Raw genomic sequence first — 12,189 nt, 5'->3', positions numbered from 1 at the left:
TATTTTAATACAATTTCAAGACAAATTTAAAAAAAATATCACCAATTGACTGAAGTATTGTATTATACATATATGCTACACATTTGTAAAATAACATTAGCTGAATGATTTAGGATCTAAAAGCACTTTATTGTCTTGCATGATTGGATATCATGTCATTCTTAAAACCATTTTGTATCTTTAAGTGTTTTTTATCAATAGTTTTAAAGGTATTAACTTTGTCAACTCCATTTTGTTGTTGTTTAATGAAACTCTGTATGACATTTTTATCTGGTCCTGAGTGCTGGTGCTACATTAACATACTTGTACAAACAAAAATTCCAAACTCTTAGGGCCTCATTTACTAAGCGGCAGTAATTTGGCTAGAATTGCAGGAGGAAAACTGAGATGACTGCACATGGTATTTCCAAAGTGTCAAGCCCTATTTACTAACTAATTAAAAGCAAAAATACCAGTTGGAAAAATTCTAATTAGCATACAAATTGCGGGTGTCAACAGGTCTGAAGTTGCGCATGATATTTATTCTACTGACAACAGGTGAAGGAGCTTACTTACTGGTGGTGGCAGGGATAAAAATATGAGAGACAGATAAAAGAAAATATGCAGAAATAAAATAATATTTTACTATATACGCATCCTACAACAATGTGAAGCCTACAATGCATCAGCATGGTTTGTTTTGTATTACGTGTAGGACAGACTAAAACAAAGCCTGCTAGGTATTCATTGAATTTTACTACTGTACTGTTTAAGCCTATTGTACATAACTATATTTGTACATACTGTAATGTAATGTGTACAAACACATTAATGTTATTTTAATATGACCTCATATATATTAGGCTATTAATTATTTTTTTTTCTAAAATACATAAATCGATTGAAAATGTATTAATTAATGTTGACATAAATATAGATACAAATATATGAATAATGAGCTAACTAAAATACAGATAAATGCACTTGGGGTCGAATCAATTCAACTGTTTGACACAATGGTACAAGATTAATCAAGATTAATTGTTACAACCTAACCTCCCAACTTTGTTAAAGTCAAAAATAACCTGCAGAAATATATTGTAAAATGGGCTAAACCTCAACACAATTCAATCTAAAGAGACTCACACACACACAGTTTTTACAATGGTATACCACTCTTTGGATCAATTGAATCAACTCCACAAAGTATTCAGCTCAGTCTTTACCTGTCACATGAAGGTAGACTGGGCGACTGCGTTTGCTGTTTGTCAAGTTTACAAGCTTCTCTTTTCCATACACACAGGTGTAGTTTCCAGTATTACTCCTCTTAACATTTTTTATGGAAAACGTGACACCTGGTATGCCTTTGGGATCAGCTTGTGAATCTACACGGCTGCCATTTTTATATAGATGGAACAAACCCTCTTTTCCTGCTGGTTCTCTGAGTTCAGCTGGTATCATACATTTAAATGATACATCCATTCCTTCCATTGGGTTGTGTTTGTCTAGCTGAAGTGTGAGCTGATAGCTTAACTCTGAAAATACAGTTTAACTTGTTAAAAACATGCCTTCAAAACGCAGCTAAAATATGAAATGACAAAACAGTAGATTCTTGCAAATCCAAACCCCATTCAGATTCATCATAATCTGTACCATATTCAAAACACTTTATCTATTCTTATGTTTGATATTTTTGTAAGTTATAGTTGATCATAAATCAGAACCATTTGAATAAGCATGGTTCGGATTAGTGGGAGTCTTGTGCATGGGAAATTTAGTTTAAATATTTTAATATATTTTCAAGACTAATTAAAAAAATCACTGCTAAAAAAATCACTGCTAATAATATCAAGCACTAGAAATACAGCTTTGTAAAACATGTGTCCTGAGGCATAACTTGAAAGCCCACAGCTTTCCACAAGCAGTATCACTAGAAATGGTAATAAACTATAATTCCTCGATAATAATCAACAACACCTTATTAAGATGTTAATAGATGCTTCATATACACTGTGCTTGTTTTTTCAGAAATAATGATGTTGAAGACACTTCAGAGTAAACGGCCTTCTGAATTTCACTCTAAAGGTTATTAATTTCTAATGTAATGAAGCATTAAATGATTGTATCTTATTATGCAAAGTGTCAGAGACACACATACCTGATAAAACCACCAGCAAGTCTCCAAGTGCAAAAACTGAAAAACAAATTAACCATTTTACAAATAAGAAAATTAACAAGTCAAATTTACTGACATCAAAAAGTTATCAAAGAAATAATACTTACATAGCGTGACAACTTTTACATTCCAAGGCATAATAGAATGCTGTTCACTTAATCTCTGAAACAAACACTGTACTGTTCCTCAATCTGTGACACAACTAAATGTAACAGTGCACACTATGAGATTATAATACAGCAATGGAAACTCATGCGTAATAGAAATGTGTGCTTCCGTTACGCATAATCAAATGAATATCAATGTGGCAACAAAAGATCAAGAGTGAAATAGTTTGAGTTCTTCGTACTCTCTCATTGGTGTCATCTAAACACTGCAACTAAAAATATTGTTCATGTCTTAATAAATGGCAGTGAATCTATTCCATTGCACGCACTGTAAGCCCACACATCTGGCAATCAATGTATAACATGTAGGCCTGGATTTACACAATGTGGGTTTATATTTGACTATTTTTATTTTCGACATTATTTCTTTTAAGGCTGCATCAGGTGAGGGTGAGGGAGTTAAATCTATTAACATATTTATGAATGTTAATGTGAATGAATTCATGTCAGCAATTTAATATTGATGTCATGTTATTTGTAGAAAATTAATTTAAAAAAAAGAAAGATAACAGGCAGCAGCGGTGTGTAAACAGGATCTGTAAACTCAGATACACAATATCTAGCACATCATATACACTGATAACTGAAGGCAGTTTTGAAGTGGAGTCAGTTTACACTTTTGGTTCGCAGGTATGGCAGTACAAATGTCAGCATCCCGGATCAGAGGAACATAATCTTCCAATCAGCTTTTAAAACACGCAATGCAGAAGTTAATTCTCATTGATTGGTACCCAATTGTAAACGTGAGTGAAGGGCAGGTTTTCTTGTTGTGAAATCAACACGTTAATGAATGGGTTTATTTAATACCTGCTGATAAATACTTCTTAAAAGCAACTCCAAGTAGGAGTATCAGCACAGCCCTAGAAATGAATAGGGATGGAAGACTGCGGCCTGGAATGAGTTCCAGGAGGTTGGCTATAAAGAGCTGATACCCCCATCGAGAGGGCAGTATTCTCACACAGTGCCTTGTGATATGGACGTGTGTCTTTCTGAGCAGACCTGATGGAAAAACTGCCACCTCCCGAACACTCAAATGTGCACGCCACAAAAAACAACATGAAAATCAAAATAACTGTAAAGCCACAAATCCAGTCAAATTGTAACCACCATAGGGAATGAAGTCAGCACACACTGCTGTCTCAGTGCTGAGCACTATAGCTGTAGCTAGTACAGTTTTTCCTCCAGATCTGCTGAGAAATGACATTATAATTCAGATTGTAGATTGGACATATTAACATTTTAACCCCTCTTTTATCTTTTGAATCCTACAGAAAGAGTGTTTAAAGATTTAAAGAGACAATGTCACAATGTTCATGATTGAAAGGACGTCACTCTACCCTCTAACACTGTGGAGATATTAATGGTTGAAAATTGGAATTTAAGAAAGAAATGACATTGAAACCACATGGCCACTAGGGGCTGTAGCGCAACAGAATCCAGCTGTGTGACTCTCCCCAGGTTTAGACACAGTTTGATGCTTAGTTGTGTGTATTTATTACAAATGTGCTCTACAGAAGCTACTGTGTATGTTTCTAGAAGGAATGCAAACATCATTAAAAGTTAATTATTAAGATGAATTATATAGAAAAATAGGGGCTATTTCTATTTTGCATTTTTGTAATCTAATGTATTTTTGTTGTTTACAGAAATACTTTAATTGCATCATTGCTTTTTCTTCATTTAGTTTTTGGTTTTGTGTGTTTATTAATATCAGCCTGCTGTCTCAGGTTCATTGTGAGTGGGCAATATCATTGTTTGGATCTGTACCAGCCTTAGATTAATAATAGATTAAACTTTGCACTACTGGATCTTACTGATCATTGCAATGTATTTAAAGTTGCACGATTGGATCGTATTGGTCCTTGTAATACATTTAAATTCACATGACTGGATACACTCATTGTGTTCTGAGTAAGTTCTAAATTGAGATACAGTATGCAATATATTTGCCTGATTGGATACCATTTCATTCTTAAAACCATTTGGAATCTTTAAGAGTTTTGCATCAATGAAAGAGTTTTAAAGGCATTCACTTTGTCAACTCCATTTTTTTGTTTTTGTTTAATGAAACTCATGAGTAGCACATTCTGATCTGGTCCTGAGTGCTGATCCTCTCGGGTATTTTACATTAACATACTCGTACAAACAATTCTGCAGGTGGCCGACTGGACAAGTAGGAATAATACTAATGAGACAACTTAGATCAAAATATTTATTATGCACAACAAAATAAACATATCCAAAAGAAATGCCATTTTCATCTACATAATAAAGAGTGTGTGTGTGTGTGACTAATGAAGCTAACAGTAACCCTGTAATGTCAGCAGCACTCTGCAGCTCTGTGCTGTAAGTTCAGTGTGCAAGATGGAAATCATAACAAATCTCATTGACATTGTTGTGTGAATTATGAATCAAACTGCAGTGTATCAAGTTCATGCTCCCTCTTGTCACAACGCTAATTTCCTGTTCCCACAACTCATCACTCATTCAGAGCACCAGCTTTGTTATAAGCGGGAGCCTGATCTGGATACACTGTGATGATTTTAAGAGAAATGATCTTCTCCTGATAAACACTCCTGAGAAATGTATTTCCATAAGGTGTGAAAAAAACATGAATAAATTGAAGAAGGTATGAAAAATAGATACAGCAAAAGCAAAGTATTGTGTTTCTAGTAAACACTGCAGGGTGTTCAGTAACACTTTATACAATCAGCAATGTTGAATTCAGAAACTCAGAAACTAAATGTCATGCAGCCTTACAATAAGCTTGTACATGCTATCAGAGAACACAAGAGAGCAACACTTTTACTTTGCTTTCACAAAGTGGTGCTTTTTGTAGATCTCTCCTTTTCCTCGCAGGATATTTCTTTGTAACTTGTGAGCTGTTGGTGTCGTATTACAAGAGGTGTTAAACCTGCACTGCAGATCAAAGGACATCGTTGAAGGATGGGCTGGTTTATTGTCCATTGGTGTCTGTAAGAGAGCAGCATTTTATTAGGTACAAATAGCCTTTAGAACCATCTTCAGCAAACCCAGCTAATTGCATCCACACAGTTCATTTTTTCCTTTTAAAAACTCATTGGCAGTGTACAGCATGCTGATTGTATAATTGAGGTTATTTAACATAGTTTTTTTTTCTTTTTGGGAATGCAGATGGTGCAGTGGGGTGCACTTCACACTGAAGGTTGATTAAGCAAGGTTCCACTGTATATTACAATATATTTGAAAATACAGTCTAATATATTGATTGAACAGTATATTACGATATATTTTGGATAACCAAATATATTGCATATAATACATATTTCATCATATTTTAAAAATACATTGGAAATGTAGTTGTTTTTCTGAAAGGAGAATCTGCCCCCTAATCTAATATGTAATCATCGAATCACATATATGTTAGGACCCCAACCAGACATACACCCCCATCTAGATCTGGTCGACCACATCGGGTCGGGGTTAATTAAAATGAAATCTTTTTGTGCTCAGGGTGGGGTTGACCGAAAATTCACTTAACCCGAATCTGATCTGCAGAATCTTCTGAAGACACAGCCTAACTCAAGCAGTCAGCAGCAATGTCACAGTGCTCATAAGAACATATAAGAACATAAGAAAGTTTACAAACGAAAGGGGGCCATTCGGCCCATCTTGCTCGTTTGGTTGTTAGTAGCTTATTGATCCCAGAATCTCATCAAGCAGCTTCTTGAAGGATCCCAGGGTGTCAGCTTCAACAACATTACTGGGGAGTTGGTTCCAGACCCTCACAATTCTCTGTGTAAAAAAGTGCCTCCTATTTTCTGTTCTGAATGCCCCTTTATCTAATCTTGTAACCTCCTTTTTTCAGGTCGAAAAAGTCCCCTGGGTCGACATTGTCAATGCCTTTTAGAATTTTGAATGCTTGAATCAGATCACCGCGTAGATTCAATTCTTTTAGCCTGTCTGAATACGACATGCCTTTTAAACCCGGGATAATTCTGGTTGCTCTTCTTTGCACTCTTTCTAGAGCAGCAATATCCTTTTTGTAACGAGGTGACCAGAACTGAACACAATATTCTAGATGAGGTCTTACTAATTCATTGTAAAGTTTTAACATTACTTCCTTTGATTTAAATTAAACATCTTGTTGGTCTTTTTTATAGCTTCCCCACATTGTCTAGATGAAAACATTTCTAAGTCAACATAAACTCCTAGGTCTTTTTCGTAGATTCCTTCTTCAATTTCAGTATCTCCCATATGATAGTTACAATGCACATTTTTGCTGCCTGTGTGCAGTACCTTACACTTTTCTCTATTAAATGTAATTTGCCATGTGTCTGCCCAGTTCTGAATGCTGTCTAGATCATTTTGACGTCGTCGGTCTTCCTATTAAAGCTATAGCACCACATTAGCTGTGCAGTACACAACAGAGTACCATCAGTTTTGCTTTATTCAGAATAAAATAACACATCAATAGCAACTTAAACATTCTACATTTGTTTAATTCTAAAAAAAAATAACATTAATTAAATTATCTGAATAGTGCAACTGGTCCAGAATGCTGCTGCTGCAAGAATACTGACAAGTACACAATGTTTATCCTTAGTGACATCACTGTAAATATTGCAAGGGAGCAGGTCAGTTGTTAGGTTGATAGGTGGTTTTACGGTTAGCGGTGGTGTAGTTCACCTTAATGATAATGATTATAGTATTAAAGCTGCTGTTTGAGAATACCCTTGTTGTAAAAATGACGCTAAAGTTAAACACGAAGAGCAAGTGAGCTGCTTACTAAATGTCTGTAAAGGAATTCCCTTGCTTTTGATCCAGCTATGTCCAAAGACAACGCACGTCCGCCCGCCACTTAACAATCAAAGAGGTGCCATTCGGGAGAAGCAGAACGGTCCTGCAGAGCACTGCTTTTTGCTTCAGTTACATCTGGCATAGCTATGTACGTGTTGCAGTGCCTCTGAACAAGGGAGTTGACAAACTTGTAAGTACAAAGATGAACTGTGGTTTTATGCACCCAAAATACATTGCTAACTACCCTGTACTCAGCTGAGTAACCCTAACCCTGTATTCAGCTGAGGATGTCAGCCTATACTAAGCAATCACCACTCTTTTTTTCCACTGGCACAGGAGGCCGTACGTAATTCCTTTTTGGCTGCATATCTCCTTTACTAGTTCCACTATAATGCTGAATGTTGCCCCGATGATGCGAAAGGACTCCATCTACTGCAGATCTATGAAAGAGTGATGCAGCACAACCTCTTCCCACCAGCAAGATGGATGAGTAAGTGTCCAAACCGTCCTTTCGTTAGCCATTGGCATTAGATAACAAGACATAAGGATTTGCTGGTAGAGGATGTTTGGTGGTTTAAGCTCCCGAACAAAGGCAAAACATCCACGGTTCCCAATCCAGACAGCCTTAGGAGCATACGTGGAAGATGTGTGGCACAGAGCTTTAGAGTCCTACGTCTCCGCCGGTTTTCAGCCATGGTGATCTGTAATACTTCTGTTGGTCAGTTTCATTTTATACCTCCCAGTTAATTTTTAATGAATGAGTCGTAAGATAAATGAGTTGAAACGGATTCAATACAAATGACATGCCACCCTGCAAATGACATTTAAAAAACAATTTGGGCAAGAGCAGTAAAACACATTATTAACCAACCAGGCACGAGGTATTTTGCTTTATTACAGCAACTTAGATTACTCGTGTACAAGTTCTCTGCGCACAGAAACCACATTTTAACAAAATTTCACTAGTAATCTTCAAAAACAGTACGAGTACTTTATGCATAGCTAATTTACATATCAACCCCGACCTTTCCCCTTCATTTGCATGACGTCTGGTGAAAAGCCCAGTTTACTCTAGTAAAATAAATTGAGCGAATGGAAACCCCAAAAAGCATTTTACACAAGACATTTTTCTTGAGCAAATGTCTCGAGTTAAAAAAAAAAACGCATGGAAACTCCACCAATGATGGTCCTCTGTTGTGTACTACACAGCTAATGTGGTACTGTTGCTTTAATTGGAAGACTGACGCATACTGTGACATTGCTGCTTACTGCTTGAGTTAGATTGTGTCTTTGGATGATCTTCTTCAGATCAGGTCCGTGTTAAGTGAATTTTCTGCATTGCGATGGGGTCATTCGCAAGACAACCAAACACAAAAAGGGTTGGGGTTCTAAAATTTTAATTAACCCCATTACCAGCTTTCATCTACAGCTCTTATCGTTCGTTGTTTGTTTGGTCCCCCTCCTCACCTGCCTCCACCTTGCAGAGTGCCTTGCCTAGGGAGAGGGTGGCCTCAATTAGTATAGTTAGTTGATTATAGTTTTGCCAGCGTAGGGGCAGCTATTGAGATCCAATGGGCCATGGGCCAAATTCAATTAATGAATCATTTACGGGCATGTTTATCTGCAAATTCAATACATTGATTCATTTCATTCCATTGGTGGGTGTCTCCTTTCTTTTTTTATGATTGTGGCAAACTGATTTGCAGTGTGCAGGTGTAGATGTGATGCAATGCTTAAACAGATGACAGACAACAAAGTTCACGGGCCAAACAACCCTTTATTTATTTTTATAATCCGGGTCATTTGGCACCCGTAAATAATAATCCCTGGCTGTACTGCACAGTGAAACCTCGGGGTTCAGTCCAGAAATAATAAACACACTATAAACACACACAGAACACAAACACGATCACATGTACAGAGTGAGTGCTAATGTGCAATTGGTGAAATAGTTAGTGAACAGTAGCGCAGTGCTGTCCAGGTTGGTGCTGGCCTTTAGTGACAGCTTCCGGTACCTGTTAGCCGTCTAACAAGAACAAACGAGTACAATTAGAATGACAAAACAAACACAAAGCACTCACGGTTACTCTACAGTCCTTCAGCAGTTCTCTCGCAACTATAACAAAGGAACAGTTTGCTTTACCACATCTCCTTTTGTACCTTCAACCACTCCCCCTTGGTTAGCGAGTGCAATCGCTTTTCCTCCAATCCACGATTTCCACATCACCTCCTGTCTGGAGCGATGACTTAGTGTACTGTGGCTCCTCCCCCTTTCTAGATGGCCGACTTCCACATTTCCCAGGAATGAATTGCCAAACCATCCAGTCCAGGGAACACTGTTCCCTTTAAACAGCACCCTCACAGGTCGGGAGGGAGATTTATAACCAAGATTTATTCTTTCTCTGTCTCAATTGTTTTTTTTATTTTATTTTATTTTTTCTTTCCTTTTTCTTTTTAATAAAAAAACAAACACAGAAAACCGAAATAAATAACTATTTACACCCTTGCCACAGCTTGCACATTTGGAAAAAAGACACCGAAAGATAAGTTCAAATAATTTAAAGTAGTCAGATTGGCTGCAGTTGCACTCCATGCCTGTATAGTCATTGGACATGCCCTATTAATCCTGGCTGTGGAGCATTCCAAAAGAACAATGCTTCTGAAGTTTGAGAGCCAGGTAGTAGTCACAGGAGGAGTAGGGTCTATCCAAAGCCGTAAGATAGATTTCTTGGCTATGATTAAACTTGCCAGAAGTATCCTGCTCTGGTGTTGAGAGAGGCCCAGGGAGGAATCATCGTTCATTAAAAACAGAACCAGATTTTTTGTTATCTGAACCTCTGTCAGCTCAGAAATAGTTTGAGCTGCTCTATCCCAAAACGCAGCCACAATTGGACACTGTGAAAACATATGTAGGTACAATGCACCAGTCTGACAAGAAACAAAATGTTAGAACTTGAAGCTACTGCACTAACAAGTAACTACGATGTGATAGGTATTTCAGAAACTTGGTTGTCTGAAAGTGATGCAAATGAATATAATAGTGGGTACACACTGTATAGGAAAGACAGGCAGGACAGAAGAGGCAGAGGGGTAGCACTATACATAAGAAATAGTCTTGAAGCCCAGGTTTTAAATCTGGACGAAGAAAACAACGCCAAATCAATAAATCAATATGGGTCAGAATAATGGACAAAAATTCAAAGGGCATAATAATGGACACCGAGCAAAATAATCTGTTAATGACATTAGAAATGCATGTAAAAGGAGAAGCCATACTAATGGGGGACATAAAATGGGAAAACCCAGTGGGGAGCACGACGGACGAAATTGAAATGGTGGAAACGACAATTTGTCAAGGCACCGACTAGAGGGGAGGCATGTCTTGATTTAGTCTTTTCAAATAATGAAGACAGAATAACTAAAACAGAGGTCAGAGAGACATTGGCAAACTCAGACCACAACATGGTCCTCCTAGGCCATTGAACGGTTTTCTCAGCTTTTTCCGGAGAAAGAACGACTAGAGACATAGGCTCTACGTCTTTTTGATGATGTCGGACAGGGTCCGACATCTGACCGGAAAGGGAAAATTGTAATGTCGGACCTGGTCCGACATAGGATCGCAAAGAGTTAAATATCAAAAATAAGAAAAACCTGGGAGAGAGAAGTCTTCTTGGAGTTTCTGGAACGTCTGAAGGACTTTACTGTTGAAAATATCTTTAAAACTAAACACACCTCTATTTGACCAAACAGGGTATAAAAGAGGCTTACCTCCCATCAGTAAATGATTATTATTCCAGATTGGGATGACTGAGAAATTTTAAAGGGGCTTCCCATAAATGTTTCCACATCGTACCAAGGTTTTATTGAATTTGCAACAATGGGGCCAAATTTGAAATTTAGGGTTTTCTTGGGGATGCCAGTAAATAATAAGTCTGTAATCTGTGTAGGCGGACTATGAATTATGAACTTGCGCCAGGCGATCTCTGAGTCTACATTGGTCCATGCTTTTAAAGCCCTAACTTGAAAAGCCCAATAGTATCATTTAAGATCAGGAAGAGACAATCCACCATTGACTTTAATGCGTTGCAGTACTGATAGACGAATACGTGGACCCATTTCATTCCAGATAAATTTAGATATCATAGAAGTTTTTTTTTTTTAACTGGTGATTATTTATTCCAACTGACATATGTTTTTTTTTATTGTTTCAACTTCACAACATGTCCCAGTATATTTTTATTTAGTCAGGTTTAGAGAATAAAGAATAAATTCAGACTAACCTAAGATCATATTTACAGTTATTTAATTAACTGCACCACAAATATAAATATATATATATATATATATATATATATATATATATATATATATATATATATATATACACTGCACTCTATTCATCTAGTATTCTATTCATCCAGTGTGTATATATGAATGACTTGTGATCAATCAGAAAATGGTATGTACTCCATAAGGGAAGCTTCCTTACCATCCCCATGGTGCTTCCTCTGTCTGCTTCTGAAGTCTTCCCCCACAATAACTGAGAGGACAAGAAGGATCCCCAGGGATAGGAAGATTCTGATGTCATTCCCCAGCCCGTACGACTCTGAATTGAGGAGAAAACAGAATTAGTGGTTGAACAGGCTGTGTGGGGACACAAGACAGGTAATAAAATATATAAAATACATATATATATATATATATATATATATATATTATATATATATATATATATATAAAAACTGCAGTGTACAAAATTGAAGGCTTATGAAATAAAAGGTTTTTAAAAAATGTACACAAAAGGTTTAAAAGATTAAATAAATATTTTATTTTCAGGACATTTTGGGCAAAAGCCCTTCTTCAGGTGTTTAAAAAGAAAAGGAAACACAGTGCAGTAAAATTGTTATTATTCAATTCAAATTGTAATTATACAAAAATTCTGTGGATGGTGTCATGGTTATTAGAATAAAATGTTCATTCCCAGAGAATGAACTGGGAACTTTGGAACCTCTGGGACTGAACAATCTATTTTAATAACCATGACACCATCCACAGAATATTTGTATAATTACAGTTCTTGAATAACAA

At 36.7% G+C, this 12,189-nt stretch overlaps 1 long non-coding RNA gene across 1 annotated transcript; it reads right to left on the bottom strand.

Annotated features, from left to right (window-relative positions):
• Nucleotides 1-4,520: 4,520 nt before the first annotated feature.
• On the bottom strand, nucleotides 4,521-11,706 carry LOC131723158 (uncharacterized). Its single transcript, XR_009320150.1, has 2 exons — nucleotides 11,591-11,706; nucleotides 4,521-5,295 (listed from the first exon to the last, which is right to left on the bottom strand). It is a non-coding gene; the product is annotated as an uncharacterized LOC131723158 (long non-coding RNA).
• Nucleotides 11,707-12,189: the final 483 nt, after the last annotated feature.

This window comes from Acipenser ruthenus, chromosome 53 (genome assembly GCF_902713425.1).
Source record: "Acipenser ruthenus chromosome 53, fAciRut3.2 maternal haplotype, whole genome shotgun sequence".
NCBI classification, from domain to species: Eukaryota; Metazoa; Chordata; class Actinopteri; order Acipenseriformes; family Acipenseridae; genus Acipenser; species Acipenser ruthenus.
This window is presented reverse-complemented; position numbering and strand designations above follow the sequence as displayed.